Source organism: Dama dama, chromosome 14 (genome assembly GCF_033118175.1).
Source record: "Dama dama isolate Ldn47 chromosome 14, ASM3311817v1, whole genome shotgun sequence".
Classification (NCBI taxonomy): Eukaryota; Metazoa; Chordata; class Mammalia; order Artiodactyla; family Cervidae; genus Dama; species Dama dama.
This window is the reverse complement of record NC_083694.1, coordinates 57,147,530-57,168,043: the sequence shown is the minus strand read 5'-3', so window position 1 is coordinate 57,168,043 and position 20,514 is coordinate 57,147,530.

Sequence of the window (20,514 nt, the reverse complement as noted above, 5' to 3'; positions counted from 1 at the left end):
TAAAAAGATGAACAAAAACAATTATATATTGGGGACATTTATAATAACTAAGCCATTTCAAGACAATAAGATAAGTATGTATTATAATAAAAAAAGGTAATAAAAATGCCTCCCTCACAGAGTCATCAAAATGAGTTAATGCCTATAAAGCTCCAAGCACTGACACTGGGTTATAGAAGTACTCAATAAATATTAATTTTTTAAATTCTTATCTACACTGAATTTTATCATTATTGTTGATGTTATTATCTTCTGGATTCAGTGGGAGCAGATGGAATAATGATGACAGCCTGCTACTTTAGGAGAGGGAAGGTCGAATAGAGGAAGTCTACTTGACTCTAGCCTTCTGAACCAGTAGGAAGAAAGAGGAGTTTAGTTGGCAAGCAAGGGAGAAGGGACATTCCAAGGAAAAGAAGGTCAAAAGTTAACAAGATGAGAGCAAGCCAGAACTGTCCAGGAGACAGGAAAGCTGCATATAGTTCAAGTATAGGGTGCTTACCAAGAAGAAGCAAGAGATAAAGTTGGTGTCAGAGCTTAAGAAATATATAGACCATACTGAGACATTTGAACGCAGACTCCCTTAGACAGTGGGGAGCCAGTGAAGGACATTAAGTAGGAAAGAGTCCTGATTTAGGAGACTGTGTGAGGCTTCCCAAGTGGCTCAGTGGTAAAGAACCCGCCTGCAAATGCAGGAAACGGGTTCGATCCCTGGGCCCAGAAGATCCCCTGGAGAAGTAAATAGTAACCCACTCCAGTATTCTTGCCTGGAGAATCCCTTGGACAGAGGAACCTGGCAGGCTACAGTACATGGGGTTGCAAAGAGTCGGACACAACTGAGCAACTGAACACACATACACAGAGAGGAAATGCAACTGGAAGTGGAGAGACCAACTGAAAGGGCCTCACAGTAACATAGGTGAGCGATGATAAGTGCCTAAACTGGGACAGTAGGAAGTGTAGTGGGAAAAAAGGGGCCATATTTGAGAGGTATTTAGAGAGACAACTGACAGAACTAGGGAATGTTTAGATGTGGTGGTTCAGTATGTAAACAGGATTTCCGACTTAGCAGACTGGGTGGCCGAAGTTAATGCTGACTGAAGTAGTAAAAGGCATCCTGGAGAAGGGGGAAGAATAAGCTTTACTCAGATTAATATTTAAGCTGAACGAGTTCATCTCCAGCTGAGACCTAAAGAAACTGAACAGGAAGTAGTCAAGTGTTGTTTAGTTTTACAATAAAATAGCTTTAAGTTTCTCTCTTCTGACTGTGCATGTGCGACCTTGGTTCCCTGATTGGGAATCGAACTTGTGCCCCCTGTAGGGGACACACAGAGTCCTAACCACTGGACTGCCATGGAATTCCCTAACTTTGATGTTTTTTGCTGATTATATCAACAATGTGTTCATGTTGCAGAAAATAAAATCAAATACAGAAAAATACAGAAAGACATGTAATATCCTACCACACAGGGATGCAGCTAAACTTTTTTTTTTTTACTGACCCTCCCCTTCCTCCATCCTCCCCGATCGCAGCTAAACTTTTTCATGCAGAGAAAGAAAAGGACAATTGGCCTGAGCCTGAGGACTGAGCCCTGTTACAGGAAGACATTGAGGTCTACAGGGAAATTTAAGCATGAATCAAATCAAGTTTTAAAACAAAAATATCTCAGTTCTTCAAAGGCTCACATCTCCCTTAATGATACCAAGCAAGCAGTAAATATTTATTCCATTGCAAATATGTGTAATTTCTCAACTGGCACTCAAGCATAGCAAAAACACAGACTCATCCAGAGTTAAGGTTTCATGACTAAGGTAAGAACAATGAGGGAAGAGTGTAAATCAGGACGACCTTGATTGGTATGTCCCTGAAAACTCTTGGACACCTGAATCCTCTCTTGTTTATGTATTCTGGAAGTACCCAGCACCATATGTAAAAGAGTACCTGATGAACATGTTGAATGAGTCTGTGAGGTCAACTTAAAGAAGTCAACTGAAGTATAGGATTGTGGGCAGATCCCAAACTAAAGAAAGGTCAGATACAACTTCATTCCTTCTGTTAGTGATTCAGTCATCTTGCATGCTGTCATCACTTGTTTATCTACTAACAGATTTCTTTAGATATAAGGGAGAGCACTACCTATCCCTGTTAAGTAGACTGCAGCTTTATAAATTGCCTCTAGCTCTAAATAGCACAGTACCTTTTAGGTACTGCCATAAAATAATAGAATAATAATATCAATAGTTCAAGCAATATACACACACGTAAGAAAACACCCTCAAGGGGATTCTTATGGCCCAGTGGTTAAGAATCTGCCTTGCAGTGCAGAGGACATGATCCCCTGTCTGGGAAGCTCTCACATGCCACAGGGCATCTAAGCCCGTGAGCCACAACTACTGAACCTCCACTCTGGAGCCACGAGCCCAACTGCTGAGCCCACGTGGGGCAGTTACTGAAGTCCTCCTGCCTAGAACCCAGGCTCCACAAGAGAAGCCACTGCAACGAGAAGTCCGTGCATCTCAACACAAAGTAGCCCTTGCTCTCTGCAATTAGAGAAAGGCTGTGAGCAGCAACGAAGAACCAGAGCAGCCAAAAATAAATAAATAAATGTTTTGTTTTCTTTTAGGAAAGAAAACGCCCTCAAAATTTCCTGAATCTCCAGATAGTTTTTTTTAATCTGACTTGAATTAAGTTGGTATAAATCTAAAGTAGATTCTGGTCTGTTAAGATGATATGGAAAGCCCTAGAGAAACCACTAAGAAAATAACTCCAAAAAAATATAGGGGAAAAATCGTTCAAGGAATTTAAATGTTACACTAGGAAATATTAAGTTAATGAAAAAAGAGTAAAGTAGAAAGAGATGAACAAAAAAGACATGAAACATAGAAAACAAAAATTTCAATCTCAGACACAAATTCAACTATATCAGTAATAATAACGTTGTGTGAATGGATTGAACAAACTACGTTAATAAACAAGATCCATCTATATGCTATCTATGGGGGCACAGTTTGAAATCAAAGATACACATAGGTTGAAATTTAAAGAATGGAAACAGATATACCATACAAAAAGCAATCATGAGAAAGCTGGAGTGGTGACAGTAATATTGGATAAAATAGACTTTATAGCAAAAATATTTAACTGGGTGCAACCACTTTGTAAAAAAGTAGCATTACTGCCATTGTGACCCAGGAATTCCACTCCTAGGTATATATCCAAGAGAAATGTCCACACAAATACTTGTACAAAAATGTTCATAGCAGCATTATTCATAATAACCGAAAAGTAGAAACAACCTAAATGTTTATCAACTTGTGAATCAATAAATAAAATATGGTATATCCATATAATGAAATATCATTCATCCACAAAAAGAAATTAAGTAGTAACATAAGTTTCAACATGGATGAAACTTGAATATATTATTCTAAGGGGAACTAAGATTGTCACAGAAAACCACAGACTGTAAAGATTCCATTCATATGGAATGTTCAGAATAGGTAAACCTGTAGTGACAAAAAGAACATTAGGGTTATGCTGAGCTGGGAGAACTGAATGGAAATTAGGGGTGACTGCAGAGATATACAGTTTCTTTTAGGGGTGATGAAAGGGTTCTGAAACTGATTGTAGTGACAGTTGCACAACTCTGTGACTACACTAAAAACCATTGAATTGTACGCTTTAAATGGGTGAATTTTATCCAAATTAAGTTATTTTTAAATACAGGTTAAACTAATACCTAATCCTGAATATTCATTGGAAGGACTGATGCTTAAGCTGAAGCTCCAATACTTTGAACACCTGATGCGAAGAGCTGACTCACTGGAAAAGACCCTGAAGCTGGGAAAGACTGAGGGCAAGAGGAAAAGGGGGCAACAGAGGATGAGTTGGTTGGATGGTATCACTGACTCAATGGACATTTCAAGCAAACTCAGGGAGATAGTGATGGACAGAGAAGCCTGGCATGTTTACGGGGTTACAAAGAGTCTAACACGACTTAGTGACTGAACAACAACAGAAACTAATATAGAGGTCTGAATGGTGGTTACCTTTTGCCAAGTTGTCAGTTGCGAGAAGGCATGAGGGAGACTGCTGGTGTGTTAGGAATGTTCAGTGTCTTGATCTGGGTGGTGATTACATGAATGTACACAAATGTAAAGTTCTTCAAACTATATACTGAAGAATTGCAAACTTTACTACATGTAATATATCAAACAAAAAGAAAAACATATTAAAATGTCATCTTTATTTAAATAGTTTGACTTAAAATATTAATATTCATTAACTATATTTTATTTTTCCCTTTAACTTTAATAGAATATTTTATAAATGAAATAACTTAAAACAAAATAATTTTTATTTTACATGTTTTACATGTATTTATTAATTAAAATATACTTAACACATTCAATTTTTGTGCATTTTAAATTCTACTACATTTTGTGTACTAATGCTTTGGATCATTACTGTAGATTTGTGTGTGTTTTTGTGTGTGTGTGTGTTTAGTCATTCAATCGTGTCTGACTCTTTACAGACCCATGAACTGTAGCCCACCAGGCTCTTCTGTCCGCAGAATTTTCCAGGCAAGAATACAGGAGTGGGTTGTTTTTTCCTATTCCAGGGGATCTTTTCGACTCAGGGATCAAACCTGTGTCTCTTACATATCTTGCTTTGGCAGGCGGGTTCTTTACCTCTAGTGCCACCTGGGAAGCCCATTACTGTAGAGAAGACCTAAAGAATGAAAATCTGAATGATAATAACATACTTAATGCTTTTGCTGATGGTGGCAAGATAAAGGTTATGAATAAATACATGATGATATATGAATTACATGTGTTTTAATTTTACTCCCATCCAAATATCATTGGATCATCAGTCCTTCAAATCTAGATACATGCAATAGCATTTAAATAGTAATATTTGACACTTGACTTCTCTTTCAGTCATATAAAAACTATAATTTTTTATAATTAAAATGCATTTACATATATTTTCCCATTTGTTGTACATATTTGTTTGATATATTAATAAGAAGTTATATTTTATTGAATAGTCTTGTATTAACTTGATAACTTTTAAAGACTTAAACATAGGCACGTGGGACTCAACTTATTCTTTCAGCCTCAATCCCATATATGTTATTGGTAGGGCTTCCCTGGTAGTTCAGTGGTAAAGAATCCATCTGCCAATGCAGGAGACACAGGTTCGATCTCTGATCCTCAAAGGTCCCACATGCCACCGATGAACTAAGCCCGCGGGCCATAACTACTGAGCCCCTGTACCCGAGAGACCATGCTCTGCAACAAGAGAATCCACAGCAGAGAAAAGACCATGTACCAACTCGAGAGTAGCTCCTGCTCACGCAACTAGAGAAAAATATGCGCAACAGTGAAGACCCAGCACAGCCATAAGTGAATAAATAAATAAAAATTTTAAAAAGAAAGTATAAAAAATGTATGGGTGGACCTACATATAGCATGTGTGACCTGCCTTGTTTGCAGTTATCTATATACTTTTTAACCACCTACTTCAATTTCCTGCTTACACACACAAACATAAGCATACACAAAAACACACACAAAATTCTCTATTGTTCCTGAAGAACAGAGATGGTCTTACCCATTCTTGATTTGCCATGTAGTGTGTATCACAGTGATTGTAGGCACCAATAAATAGGTTTTGAATTTAACCAAATCACATATGTAAGAAGTGGGAGGTACACTTCAAGAGATTTCTCGAGAAATCGTGGATTTAAGAAATCCAGAAATAAGCAGGAATGATAGGTATGAAGAGTCAAGATTTTTGCCTTCAGGACACCTGAAGTATAAGCAATAGAGAGCAAGTTAACCCAGTATGCTTCACTAATGTACATCCTTTGGCACGATGAACAATTTATATAGGTGAGAATTTCACTGACAAAGAGTTGGACTGGGAAATGTGTGGTAATGAGATATTAATCATCTTCTGGTATGTTGCTTCAGAAGGAGACGTAGGAGGACATTAAACTTCACACTCAAGGATAAAAAGCCATTCTCCAGAATCATGTAAGATCCTCTATGCAATGTTCTAACAGTCCACCTGAAATTTCCACTGGAATCTAACTCTGTAGAAATTACCACTAAAAATTCAAGCAATGATTATGATGGTTTTAGAAATACAATAAATAGCCATCTGTTGGAAATTTAAAATTCCCTGCATGAATTTTAAATTACAAAAGTAATATTAAGCAACAATGAATTTCACCAAACAGTTATTACCTGGAAACAATCGCCCTTATTGGCTGAGTTGGTACAGTTGCGGGATCAGCATCAAACAATGGATCCAGGTTTTAAAATTTGAGGTCAAAGGCAGACTTGCACAAATGTTAGAGGATTGCTTCCCTTCTGTAGGAACACAGAATGCAAATCCAAATTTTGGTGGTTCTGGGCAAGAACGAGTTGGCTTGTCACCTCTTCCATCTCACCAAGTGAATATTATGACCTGAAAGGTTTGGCAGAAGCAAAGCATATCAGAAGATACAATATCTGTTCAGGAAATGAAGTGTAATCAAGTTGGCCAGGAGACTCAGAGCTTCTGAAAACTTTCCTGCCAAATTAATCTACTTACAGAGAAAGAATAAACCTGATTGTCCCATTCATCAAAAAATTTAAGCATTTGTCCCCATGTCTTCTCTCAATGTCTTTGACATTTCATGTTTTATCTTCAAAATGAATGCAAATATTCCATACCAGGCTATCATGTGAATGATGTTTTAAAAATGTTTCAAAGATCTATCATCAGAGGAGAAACAAGTTTTCTGTTTCTAAACTTGGCTAATATACTTTCTTGGAAAAGAAGTTTCTTTATATGTGTGTCCTTTATATAAATGCATATTTTTTGAAATTTTGTGAGAAGTACTATGAATATATACATATATTTTAAATATTATTATTAAGCTATTTTGACATCTAATTCAAATTAAAAATCTAATATTCATAGTTTGTTACTAATCTGAACACTAAGTAACTACCACTCAGCTTAAGAAATAAAACAGCCCAGAACCTTAAAGTTCCAGTATACCCCTCCAAGATTATTCTCCTGCTTGTTTTCCCTCCAGGAAATTTCATGAATTTTATGTTACACATTCCTTTGTTTTTTTCTCTATAATTTATTAGTTTACCACAAATGTAGGTATTCCTAAACAGTATAGCATAAAGTAGCATAAATAAATGGCCTTAATATAAATGATATATGTTTGCCTTTTCTGTTTCAAGTTGTTGTTGTGATTCTTTCACATGCATGCATGGCGTTCATCCACTTTCACTTACAAAGAGTATCTTCGTATATTTATCCTTTCCAGCATTGCTGGACATTTTGATTGTTTTCAGTTTCTTTGTGATTACAAAGTGTTGTGTCTTCAGATGCATGTGGGAAGGAATTTTCATAAGGTAAATATCCAGAGGGGTGCTTCCCAGGTGGCTTAGCAGTAAAGAATCTGTCCCCAATGCACGAGACATGGGCTGGATCTCTGGGGTGGAAAGATTCCCTGGAGAAGGAAATAGCAACCCACTCCAGTATTTTTGCCTGGGAAATCCCATGGACAGAGGAGCTATACAGTCCATGGGATCACAAGAAAACAATTTGGCAACTAGAACAGCGACAACAAGTATCTGGAGTGAATTCAATTTTAGCAAATGGTGCCTATGGCACATAATATTTTCTAAAGACATCTTCCATCCAAATGCTCTTTTTACAATGTGAATTTGACATATCTCCCATTAGAGGTGGAATCTATATCCCCTTTCTTTGATAGTGGGTGAACTTTTGTGACTTTCAAATAGAGAATGGCAGAAGTTATTCTGTGTAACTTCCAAAGCTAGTTTATAAAGGGCCATACACCTTCTCAATTGTTAGCTAAAATACTTGCTCTTAAAAGACTTTAGCTTCTTTATGAGGACTGAGCACCCAGAGGCCTGAGGCCACCATGCTGTGAGCTCAATCTAGCCGACCAAGCGGAGATCCAGGGAAGGGTGCTGAGACAACATGAAGAGTGATTCCAGGGAATTCCCTGGCGGTCCACCAGTTAGGACTCTCTGCTTTCACTGCCATGGGCCCAGGTTCAATCCCTGGTCGAGGAACTAAGATACCACAAGCCATGCAAAACAAATAAATAAATGAGAGTAATTCCAGACAGTTCCCTTAACTCCAACCCCCAGATGACCGATTGTAATTGAAGGAATGATTTCAGTGCCGCCCAACCAAGCCCTTTCCAATTTTCTGAACCATAGGAACTATGGAATTTTCTCTATTTTTGGCCACACCACTCGGCATGTGAGATCTTTTTTTTCCCCCAATTAATTATTCTAATTGGAGGATAATTACTTTACAATATTGTGATGATTTTTGCCATATGTCAACATGAATCGGCCACAGGAATACATGTGTCACCCCTTGCACCTCCCTCCCAACTCCGTCCCTCTGAGTTGTCCCAGAGCACCAGCTTTGGGTGCCCTGCTTCAGGCATTGAATTTGCAATGGCCATCTATTTTACATATGGTTTTATATATGCACCCGACTCCAGTAGTCTTGCCTGGAAAACCCCATGGATGGAGGGGCCTGGTAGCCTGCAGTCCTTTGGGTGGAGAAGAGTCAGACATGACTGAGCAGCTTCACTTTCACTTTTCACTTTCATGCATTGCAGAAGGAAATGGCAACCCACTCCAGTATTCTTGCCTGGAAAATCCCAGGGATGGGGGAGCTTGGTGGGCTGCCATCTATGGGGTCGCACAGAGTCAGACACGACTGAAGCGACTTAGCAGCAGCATATACATGTTTCAGCGCAGTTCTCTTAAATCATCCCACCTTCGCCTTCTCCCATGGAGTCCAAAAGTCTGTTCTTTACATCTGTGTCTCCTTTGCTGCCCTGCATGTGAGATCATCGATACTGTCTTTCTAAACTCCTTATGTATGGCACTTGGGATCTTAATTCCCCAATCAGGTATCAAACCTGTACCCCCTGCATTGGAAGCATGCAGTCTTAACCACTGGACTGCCAGGGAAGTCTTGGAATGTTATTTTAACATTGAATTTAAATTTAATATTTAGATCACTAAATTCGGGGTGGCTTGTATGAAGCAACAGAAGACTAGAAAAATATCAAATTGTCTTCCAGAGTGATTGTGTCAACTTCCGCTGGTAGTGAATGCGAGTACCTGTCATTTGACACTTTCATCACTCTTTATGTTTTGCCTGAATGGTACATATGTTATGAAATATGATTACAATTTTGGACTGACTTTCTCTGATTGCTAAGGACTTTGAGCATTTTCATATATTTATGGCCCTTTGTGTTTCTTCTTTCATAACATCAAGACTTTTGCTTGTATTTCCACTAGATTTTCATTGTAGAATTTAAAAATAGTATGAGTACTAATATTTTGTCAGTTATATACATTACAAAGTCTTCTAGGTATTTTATTGAATTTTCTACTGATCCTAAGTATATTTTGATGGACAAAAAGTAGCAGTATTTTCTTTTATGGTTTCGGTTTTTTCAGGTCTAAGTTCTTTCGCCATGGTATCACAGAGAAGGTTTTCTGTAATTTATTTTAGGAATTTAAAAAGTTTTGTTTTTCACATTTAAGTCTTTAATCATCCACTTGGAATTTATTTTTGTTTGATATAAGGTGAATTTTTAAATAGGTCCAATTAAGCATCTTTTCTTATCTGAAAACTATTGTATATCAAGTTCCCAAAGCTTGTTCTATTTCTGGGCTTTCTTGTTAGTTTCATTGGCCTATTTGTTAATCCTTTTGTCAATAACACAATGTTTCAATAATTACAGCTGAATGGCAACTGTAATTTAAAACCTCCCAACAAACAAAAGTCCAGGACCAGATGGCTTCACAGAGCATGTGTTCCTATCTGTATGCAGAAGTTTATTTTTTAAAACTATTGACTAGACAAGGAAAATCGTTAAAATGTGAGATTAGGGAATAATTACAAGAACATCTTTTAATATTCTAGGTGCCTGCTAGGTACTCTTGCTAGGTGGAGAAGTAGCAATCCAAGTCCACTTTAAGCTATACTTGTAGTTGGAAGCTTTTGTTATTTTGTCTTTTGCATAGTTCAGAAATTTCACCAAAGTCAAGTTTTTCGTTCAACAAAACTTAAGTTGAGACAGACAAGCGTCACTGATACATCTTTCTCTGTGGTATTTTCTTCCCCTTGTTTACAAGCTGAAGTAAAGAATCTCCTTAGGATTCTCAGATGTAAATAGGGATTTCTATCCAATCTTTTACCATAAGGGGACAAATCTTAGTTTTCTCTTCTGCTCACTGCATCTGTTAGAACTCAAGTTTTTAGGCCATCCATGTAGATGATACCTCCAGAGTAAATACTAACATTTGACTGATACATACATATACATATATATATATATTTATATATACATATATATACATATATATATGTATATAAATACATTAATAATTTTAGGTGTTAAATACCAGGAGAATTTTTCTGGACATCTAATCCTCCATAATGCCTGAAATGAAAAATCTAACAAAGCACGTTTATGGAGAAGTTCACACTCCCCATTCCACTCCCACTTCCCCCCCAAAAGTATTTTAAGTCAACAATAGTCTCTGGGGAAATGCACTATATTCATTCTGTGACTTCTTTTTCCCTCTGGACATTCTCACATCAATCATTCTGTCAGCAACACAGTGGAGGAGGGAAGGAATAGATTGAAAAGTTAAGTTGGGGTCACATTTAAACAGTCTTAAATGCTGCAAGGAGATCCAACCAGTCCATCCTAAAGGAGATTATCCTGGGTGTTCATTGGAGCTGAAACTCCAATACTTGGGCCACCTGATGCGAAGAGCTGACTCATTTGAAAAGTCCCTGATGCTGGGAAAGATTAAGGGCAGGAGGAGAAGGGGATGACAGAGGATGAGATGGTTGGATGGCATCACCGACTCAGTGAACATGGGTTTGGGTGAACTCCGGGAGTTGGTAATGGACAAGGAGGCCTGGCGTGCTGCAGTTCATGGGGTTGCGAAGAGTTGGACATGACTGAGTGACTGAACTAAACTGAAATGCAAACATAGGAATAGTCAGATTTCTAAATTATCACATTTTGATACAATAGGTTGAAATTCCATGACAGGCATACTTTCAACTGAGAGTTGCTTTTTTTTTTTTTTTTTTACAAATATCTTCTTTCATTCAAACTATTGATGAAAGCAATTTTCACATGGGGTATGTGGTTAAAATGGGGAAGTCAATCTGGTTCATCCATGAGTTAACTTGAATTTTTTGTTAACTAAAACAGCCTGTTTATGGCCTATCAAACATACATTGTACATCTGCTTTAACTATTAAAGGAAAGGGTGCATTGACCAGAAGTAAAGACTGTGCATGTTAAAAGTAAACATCAAATGCTTCCCTTCCTGGGATGCCAGCGCTGGTATTCCTTTGATGATAAGACTCCCTCCCTAAATGCCAAGGCCATACTGACTGGTTGTATATATGGTGATCTTTTTAAACTTTGAAAGAATGTATCCCTTGTTTGATGTTCTTTGTTCTGACAAGATAGCAAGCTGCTGAAAATCATGCTGCTCTGGAGCAGTTCTTCAGAGTTATCTGAGAGGCTATCACCTGGGCTATAGCCCTTTGTTTGACTCAAATAAAACACTTTGCTTTTCTATTCCTATTACAGACTATATCGACATTGCTTGGCGTAGCTGGCAGGATATCAGGAAGCCCATCTGAGGTTACCTTGAGTCAACACTGGACCAGTGCTTGCTACCAAGCACGGGCCCTTGAGCACCCCCTGGCTTCACAGAACCCTTCAGGTGCTTTTGTGAGTTTTTCCTGATACCTAGATGTTCTTTTATTAAGTGACAGTCCAAGACTTTTTGGGGGGCTGTTTTCTTAAGACTTGGAGTCTTCAAGGGGTACTGGTACATTTCCTAGGTGGAGAGGACCTAGGGGAAAGATGCTAGACAGAAGGCGTAGGAGTATAAACTTTAAAAATTGTGAATCACTTTCCTGTACACCTGTAACATGTAGTGTATATCAACTATACTTCAATTAAAAAAAAGAATGATTATATATTATGGTCTGTCTACCAAAAAATAGTTTCTCCAATTTTTGCTAACTTGAAACTTTGTTGTTGTTTACTTGCTAAGTTGTGTCCAACTCTTTTTGTGACCCCATGAGCTGTCTGCCAAGCTCCTTTGTCCATGGGATTTCCCAGGCAAGAATACTGGAGTGGGTTACCATTTCCTTCTCCTGGGGATCTTCCTGATCCAGGGATGGAACCTGTGTCTCCTGCATTAGCAGGTGGATTCTTTACCACTGAGCCACTAGGGAAACTCTACTTTAAACTTAAGAGTTTTGCTAAGTTAAATGAAATAGTGAGAATTCATTGAATATCCAGATCACTTCCAATTAAGACAAAATACTGAAATATTCATTCCTAAGCAAGTCAAGTTTACCTACTTTTGTCTTCTTATTAAAAGAAAAACTAAAGATTAAAGAAAAACAAAAAGATGTTTGGATTTATTAGACCTATGTCTTATACCACATTGAAGGAAGAATGCTATGAGAAAATATACATTTCTAGAGGCTATAAAATATGTTCACAAATTTTCCAGTCAGGAAGTGCTGATATGACAGTTTGCATAGCTTGCTTCTCAAGGGGTTAAGGTTTCTTAAGAGTTAAAAATTATAAATGTAATTAAAACTACTAGAAACAATAAGGGAAACATTTCAGTATACAAGGAAAGTAAAATGTGTGTTTTCAGTACAAGGAGATACCAAGAATGGAAATGCATTTTGTTAAGGGAAAAGAAAGTGATCTTGTCCTGAAGCATCTCAAAGAGAGATATTAAATGAATTAGGCTTATTTTCTATATTAAATTACAAGGGGGGCATTGTCAAATAAAAGATAACATGAAGTCTTCTTTATGTTATGCTTATATATAAATATCATTATTTATTATGTATAATTATACAAAATTCATGGAAATTATATAAAATTCATGGAAATCTTATACATCTTGGCATAAAATGTAATCTGTCATCATAACGTAGGGTCACCTTGAAGGGACTGAACCTGAGTATTAGAGAAATGTCCCAGCTGACTTTCATACAAAGACAGCAACAACAGAATCTGTAAAGATTATGGCACATGTAGCTAAAGTCCATTCTATTTTTTCAAAAATTAACCCCTTGTCAGACTTTTGCCATCCTAATGTCCTTATAACATGGCAAAGTCTCCTTCTCAATTAGAGAAATTAAGATGGGTATTGGTAAACAATAGCTGTGAATTAAACAGTCAGGACTACAGAAAACCCAAATAGCTTGTCTCTTCTTGTCACCCTGGCAAACCCCATTTTTTTATTTGAAGGTTAAATCCTCCCCTTGTTGCAAGATTGATGCCCTCACAATGACAAAGAGACGTAGAAAATGTGTTTTCCACTTTGGGTATATGTCTATAGTCTCCAGTGATCAAGGCACCCACTTCACTGGGCAACTCATATGAGCCTCAACAAAAACCTCAGAAACTTCTTGAAATTGCCATTGTCAATACAATGACCCTCAGTCATCAGGCAGTATGGACAGAAATAATGGAAAGACTGAAAACTAAAAGCTCAAGTATTGCTAGAAAAAAACTTACATGGATTTCAATGAACTGATAAATATGGGAATTTTTAAATAATTTATTTTTTTGCGGAACTGGGTCTTCGTTGCCACGTGGACTACCCTCTAGTTTTGGTGAGTAGGGGCTCCTCTCCAGTTGTGATGCCTAGGCTTCTCACTGTGGTGGCTTCCCTTGTTGAGGAGCATGAGTTCTAGGCGGGAGGGCCTCAGAAGTTGTGGCTCCCAGGCTCTAGAGCACAGGCTCAGTGGTTGTGGTGCTAGGGCTTAGTTGCTCTGCTACATGTGGGATCCTCCCAGATCAGGGATTAAACCTGCATCTCCTGCATTGGCAGGTGGATTCTTTACCATTGAGCCACCAGAGAAGGCCTGATTATAATTTTTATGACTTTTTGTCTGAAGTTTTACTGTCTTTTCATCTTTCTTGTCCAAATGCTAGGGAAACTTTCTCTTTAAGCTAATTATGACATGGCGTTTTAGTAAATTATATCCTTGTAAAGAGAACTGATGGAGAAGGAAATGGCAAACCATCCAGTATTCTTGCCTGGAGAATTCCATGGACAGAGGAGCCTGGCAGGTTATAGTCCATGGGGTCGCCGAGAGTCAGACATGACCAAACGACTAACATGACAAAGACAGTTGAGACATTTATCTTTTCTCTCATTAGATCCCTCCAGAATTTGGAAACTCTTAGGTTCCCAGCAGGAAACTTTCAGGAAAGAAGGAAGGAAGGTCACTTTCTGGCAGTTGTAGGAACCTCAAGATATTTTGGATTTCAAGATGAGAGGAGAGGCAAATTAATGGTGAGGGTTCCAAGAGCTAAAGTTCAAAGCAGGGAGTAATACTTCCAACTTGGACTTGGGGGCGGTGACCAATGATCCTGGTTCACTGAGGACTGCAGGGCCTCCTGGAACATAGAACTTTCAGAGAGAAATCCAGGATAGTTCTGGCAAACAGGACAGCTGGTTATGTTAATAAAAGCAATGTTGTAGAGGAGTCAGAGAAGGCTTTGCAGAGGACAAGAAGCAGCAATCCCTGTAGAATTAGTTGGACTGGATCACCTGCCTTCATTAATACCTTTGACATAATTACAAACTCCCTTCAACACTCTTACAGACAGCAGTCCGAGCAACTGCACAGTGATTTCATTTACTGAGTACTTTCTTTTGATTGTCATGTGAGCTGAAATCTTTCATCAACCACAGGCTTCTGTTTTCATTATTGTACCTGTGTATCCTCCATAGTTTTCTAATTTCCAGGTGCTATACTTCCCTTCAACACTGTGTTAAAAGAGAACTCTTATAATGCCTCTTCCCCTCCAAATGTATTAAATTACAGTGGAGTCTCTACCGTTACTGTTGTTCAGTTGCTAAGTCTTGTTCAACTCCTTGCATCTCCATGGACTGCGGCACGCCAAGCTCCCCTGTCTTTTGCTATCTCCCGGAGTTTGCTCAGAATCATGTCCATTGAGTTAGATGGTATCTAACCATCTCATCCTCTGCCACCCTCTTCTCCTTTTGCCTCCAATCTCTCCCAGCATCAGGGTCTTTTCTAGTGAGTCGGCTCTTTGCATCTGGTGGCCAAAGTATTGGAGCTTCAGCTTCAGCATCAGTCCTTCCAATAAATACTCAGGGTTGATTTCTTTTAGGATTGACTGGTTTGACCTCCTTGCTATCCAAAGGACTCTCAAGGGTCTTCTCCAGCACCACAATATGAAAGCATCAATTCTTTATTGCCCAGCTTTTTTTACAGTCCAACTCTCACATTCAAACATGACTACTGGAAAAACCATAGCTTTGACTACACAGACTTTTGTCAGCAAAGTGATGTCTCTGCTTTTTAATATGCTATCTAGGTTTGTCATAGCTTTCCTTTCAAGAAATTTAAGGGTTGCAGTCACCATCTGCAGTGATTTTGGAGCCCAAGAAAGAAATCTGTCACTGCATCTACTTTTTCCGCTTCTATTGGCCATGAAGTGATGAGACCAGATGCCATCATCTTAGTTTTTTTAATGTTGACCTTTAAGCCAGCTTTTTCACTCTCCTCTTTTACCCTCATGAGGAGGCTCCTTAGTTCCTCTTCACTTTCTGTCATTAGAGTGATATCATCTGTATAACTGAGGTTGTTGATATTTATATCCAGCTTCTAATTCATCCAGCCCAATATTTCATATGATGTGGAGGCCTGGCGTGCTGCGGTTCATGGAGTTGCAGAGTCAGACATGACTGAGCAACTGAACTGAACTGAACTGAACTCTGCATGTAAGTTAAATAACCAAGGTGACAATATACAGCCTTGTCTTACTCATTTTCCATTTTTGAACCAGTCAGCTGTTCAATGTAAGGTTCTAATTGTTGCTTCTTGACCCATATACAGGTTTCTCAGGAGACAAGTAAGGTACTCTAGTATTCCCATCTCTTTAAGAATTTTCCACAGTTTGTTGTGATCCACATAGTCAATGAAGCAGAAGTAGTTGTTTTTCTGGAATTCTCTTGCTTTCTCCATGATCCAATGAAAGTTGGCAATTTATTCTCTGGTTCTTCTGTCTTTTCTAAATCCAACCTGTATGTCTGGAAGTTCTCGGTTTATTGTAATGCTGAAGCCTAGCTTGAAGGATTTTGAGCAGAGCCTTACTAGCATGTGAAATAAGTGAAACTGTATGGTAGTTTGAACATTCTTTGTCACTGCCCTTCTTTGGGATTAGAATTAAAAGTGACCTTTTCAAGGTCAGTATTGTAGGGAGTCTGTATTAGAGGTCAAAAATTAGAAGGAAGTCTGCTTAGAAGGATAAAATGGGTTTTCATTTGAATACAGATTCTCACAAGCAAGGGTTGGCTTACTTTAAACTAGAGAGGAAAAGTGTTCACCTATGTGAAATACTGTAAACCAATGCTTCTCAAACTGTAATGTGCAAAGAAACCACCATCTCCTCCTCCTATCTTGTAAAAATGGCAGATTCTGCCTAGTGGGGCTGGGAGGGCCTGAGATTCTTAATATTTAATAAACGTCCAGTCAGTTCCATTGCTGCTTATCCTCGTACCATACTTTGGGTCACAAAGGCTGTAAAGCAGAAAGATCCTCTCTGACATTGTTCCTTGCCCAAATTGCCCCCGATTCCCTAAAATTCTTGTATGTTGCTGGTGAGCCTGAAAGTCCACCAGTTATTCTAAGTTGCAGATATATTCACAATGTAATGTTAACTCTTGATCAGATAGTTTCCTCATCATATGAACTGAATTAGGAATAATCAACATCCATGTTGATTTCTGTGGGTCCATGGGATCTCAAAGAGCCGGACATGACTGAGCAACTGAGTACACACACATGCACAGAAAAGAATTTAGTAATGAGGAACTGTATAAAGGGGTGAACACAAAGACGGAGCATGAGGAGGTTAGGAAGAGCCGTGGGCGTTGGGCACCTGCAGAGTATTATGAAAGGAAGACTACTTGGGTTTATGCTAAAGGCTATATTAGCAAGTAGGAGGAGGTGAAGAAAGAGGTGAGAGGCTACTTATAATGAACCTCATAGTTTTAAAAGCCTTGCCTTGGGCCAGTCTGAGGAAACCCAACCCTAATAAAACTAGCAAGTCTATTCCTAATTTTGCATAGAAAGACAATATGATGCCTGTGTGTATCAGTAAAGATTCACTGTTTTTTCTCAGTTTGCTTACGCAGTTGTGAAGTGCAAGAAGTGAGCCTGTTAAATGCACATGCTAGTTGAAACTATAGGAAATGTCTTCTAATAAATATTGAAGATTCCAAGATAGGATTTAGAGCTAAAATTATGACCAGTGACTGACAGCACAGCATGATAGCACTTAAAAGAGTTGGAGATCACTGAACCTCTTTAATTCTATGGATGAAGAAACTGAAAACAAGCAGGTTTAAATGGATTTCTCAACTTCGTTCAGGTAGTTAATGAAACAGTCTGAACTTGAATAGCACAACTCTTGACTTTTAACCAAGGGCTTTCTATAATATGGTGTAAAGGTCTGAGAAACCAGGTTTAATTTTCCTGAAAGTTTTCACATTTTAATTTCAACAAGTTTTTTTTTTTTTTTAATGTCAAGAAGCATGTTTGTGCTTAATGATTTTATACTTAGTAGTTCAATTACTTTTGACAAATTTCCAATTTTTTGAAACTTTTTCTTTCTTTCTGTCAAGGGTTCCATTTTTTGGATAACCAACAAGGACCTTCTGTCTAGCACAGGGAGCTCTGCTCAATGTTATGTGGCAGGTTGGATAGGAGGTGAGTTAAGGGGAGAATGGAATCATATATATGTATGGCTGAGTCCCTTTGCTGTCTACCTGAAACTATCACAACATTGCTAATTGGCTATAATTCAATAAAAAAAAAAGTTTAATGAAAAAAGAAAATAAAGAGCTTTATATTTAAAGCAATTTCTAGAAGACCTATGCAATTTATTATATATAAGATCAAGACCAAGATAAATCCATTTGTTTTCTGAATATATTCCAGATGTCGCCAAGAGTCCTCCTTTTGATAAAACAATAAAATCTACTTTCCTATCCTGAACATAAGCCTGGTTTTCTTCTGAAATTCCTCTGTCTACTATACATGTTTTCCCATGTCTGGACACGGATAGCCAAAGGCAGAAGCAAAGTAGAAGTTCAAGTCAAATGAGATATACTTGTGAGGCCTGACCTCTGAGGCTACTCCACCTGTCAATGTAGTCTACTTAGCTTGGTTCTAGTAGTCTACTGGTCTAGTAGTCTACTTAGTCAACTTAGCCTTGTTCAGGACACACCTCAAAGAATTTGGAAGGTAACTAAACAAATAAAGGTTAGTATACAATGCAGATTGTAAAGCAGTGACATTTCTCACCAGGAACGACACAAACTAATATATTACTTTCCCAGTCTCCTTCCTCCCCCTTATCAAAAATGCACTACGAGGAACTTCCCTGGTTGTTCAGTGGTTAGGACTCTGCACTTGCACTGCTGAGGTTCAATCCCTGATCAGGGAATTAAGATCCCAGAAGCCATTCATCACTACCCATCCTCTAAATGCATTATATCAAACTTTCACACTCGAATGTGAGTTTTAACTCAACAGTATGGCATTTTCTGAGACAATTTCGATCTTATACCTCAGGGCTTCCCTGGTGACTCAGTCAGTAAAGAATCCATCTGCAATGCAGGAGATGTGGGTTCGATCAGTGGGTAGGAAAGATCCCCTGGAGAAGGAAATGGCCATCCACCTCAGTATTCTTGCCTGGAGAATCCCATGGACAGAGGAACCTGGTGGGCTACAGACCATGGGTCACAAAGGGTCAGATACTAAATCACTGCCACCTCAGCGCTACCCTAAGTAAGAGTGACAAAAAGGTGAGGTTTCCAATCTCACCTATCACTGACTTTGGTAGAGAACAAGAAAGAACAAGAAAGCATTGTGGAGAAGCTGTCTAGAACCCCTGAAATCTCACTTGGTAGAGAACAGGCTATTCTGGCATCACATTATAATCCACATGCCTGTGCCTGCAGGTTAACTCATTGGGTAATAAGAGTTCACCACAGTTCGCTGAAAAGGTGAATGCGAAACTTTGGACTCAACGTCTCTGAAAACAAGAGCACATCTTTTCAGAGGAGTTTTTTAAATATAAGTGAATTTATGTTATGCCAGCAGGACTTTCTTTTTAGTGCCCCATTCAGTGGAATTTTAATTGGAATACTTCTGGATGTCCATTTATATTGTCTTCAGGGTTTATGTTTAAACAACATGTTTTTAAATAGATTACCTTAGAGGCTGATGAATCAAAATAATAAAAATAAGAAATATATACATTCATCTCTCAGAGGAAAGGCAATAGATAAATCCACAGTAATGTCGTTATTGTTTTAAGACTACTCTTTCTTTTCGTAGCTCAGGAAAATCTGTTTAATAATTTTCTGAATGTCCCTAAAAGTCCAAATGTCATCTCTTTATGTTGAAATTTTGTCTGTTTTAATGAGATTTAATTTATAGCAAAACTCACCCTTCAGAGATAGTTAATTGTCCTGTAAATTGATTTGATAAGCTAATCCCTGCTAATGTTTTAACAAGTATGAACTTATCAGTGTGTTCTCTAGTAGAATTACACTTCTAGAAACTTTTTGAAATAGTGTCCTATCCAAAGTCAAGATTCTACTCTACATAATTCCAAGGACACTGGCAGATCTATAATCAGGGTACTTTGGAGCAGGCAGATCTCAAAGAAGTTTTACTGCACAGACCTTTGACTAACAGTCCAATTCCTTATACCATATTACTGGACTGCCCTATAAAACTTTCCGCTATAAATGCAGAGGTAAATGAGAATTCCCCTTTCTGACAGTATATGTAAAGCCTTTTTACAGGTCAAAGATGAAAGAGTAGAAAATAAATCCCTTCAGTGTAAGAGCCAGATCATAGCATGTTGATATCTGTGCTTTCCTTTTTCTTAAAAAAAAAACAAACAAACTAGCAAACATCCCTCTGATACTTTTTAACCAGAATATCTTCAAATATAATTATTTGGCAAATGAATAAACATTTACTGAACACCTGCTATGTGTTAAATACTGTGCTGTGTGGCATTAAACGTGCATGGGCACATTTCATTATTCTTACTTTTCTAAAGCCTTTTTATAAAGCCAATCCAGTGTTTATGATGTTTACAATCAAGGCTCTAAATTTCATATAAAAGTGAAAGTCACTCAGTTGTGTTCGACTCTTTGCGACCCCATGAATTACACAGTCCACGGAATTCTCCAGGCCAGGATACTGGAGTGGGTAGCCGTTCCCTTCTCCAGGGGCTCTTCCCAACCCAGGGATCAAAATCAGGTCTACCACATTGCAGGTGGATTTTTTACCAGCTGAACCACCAG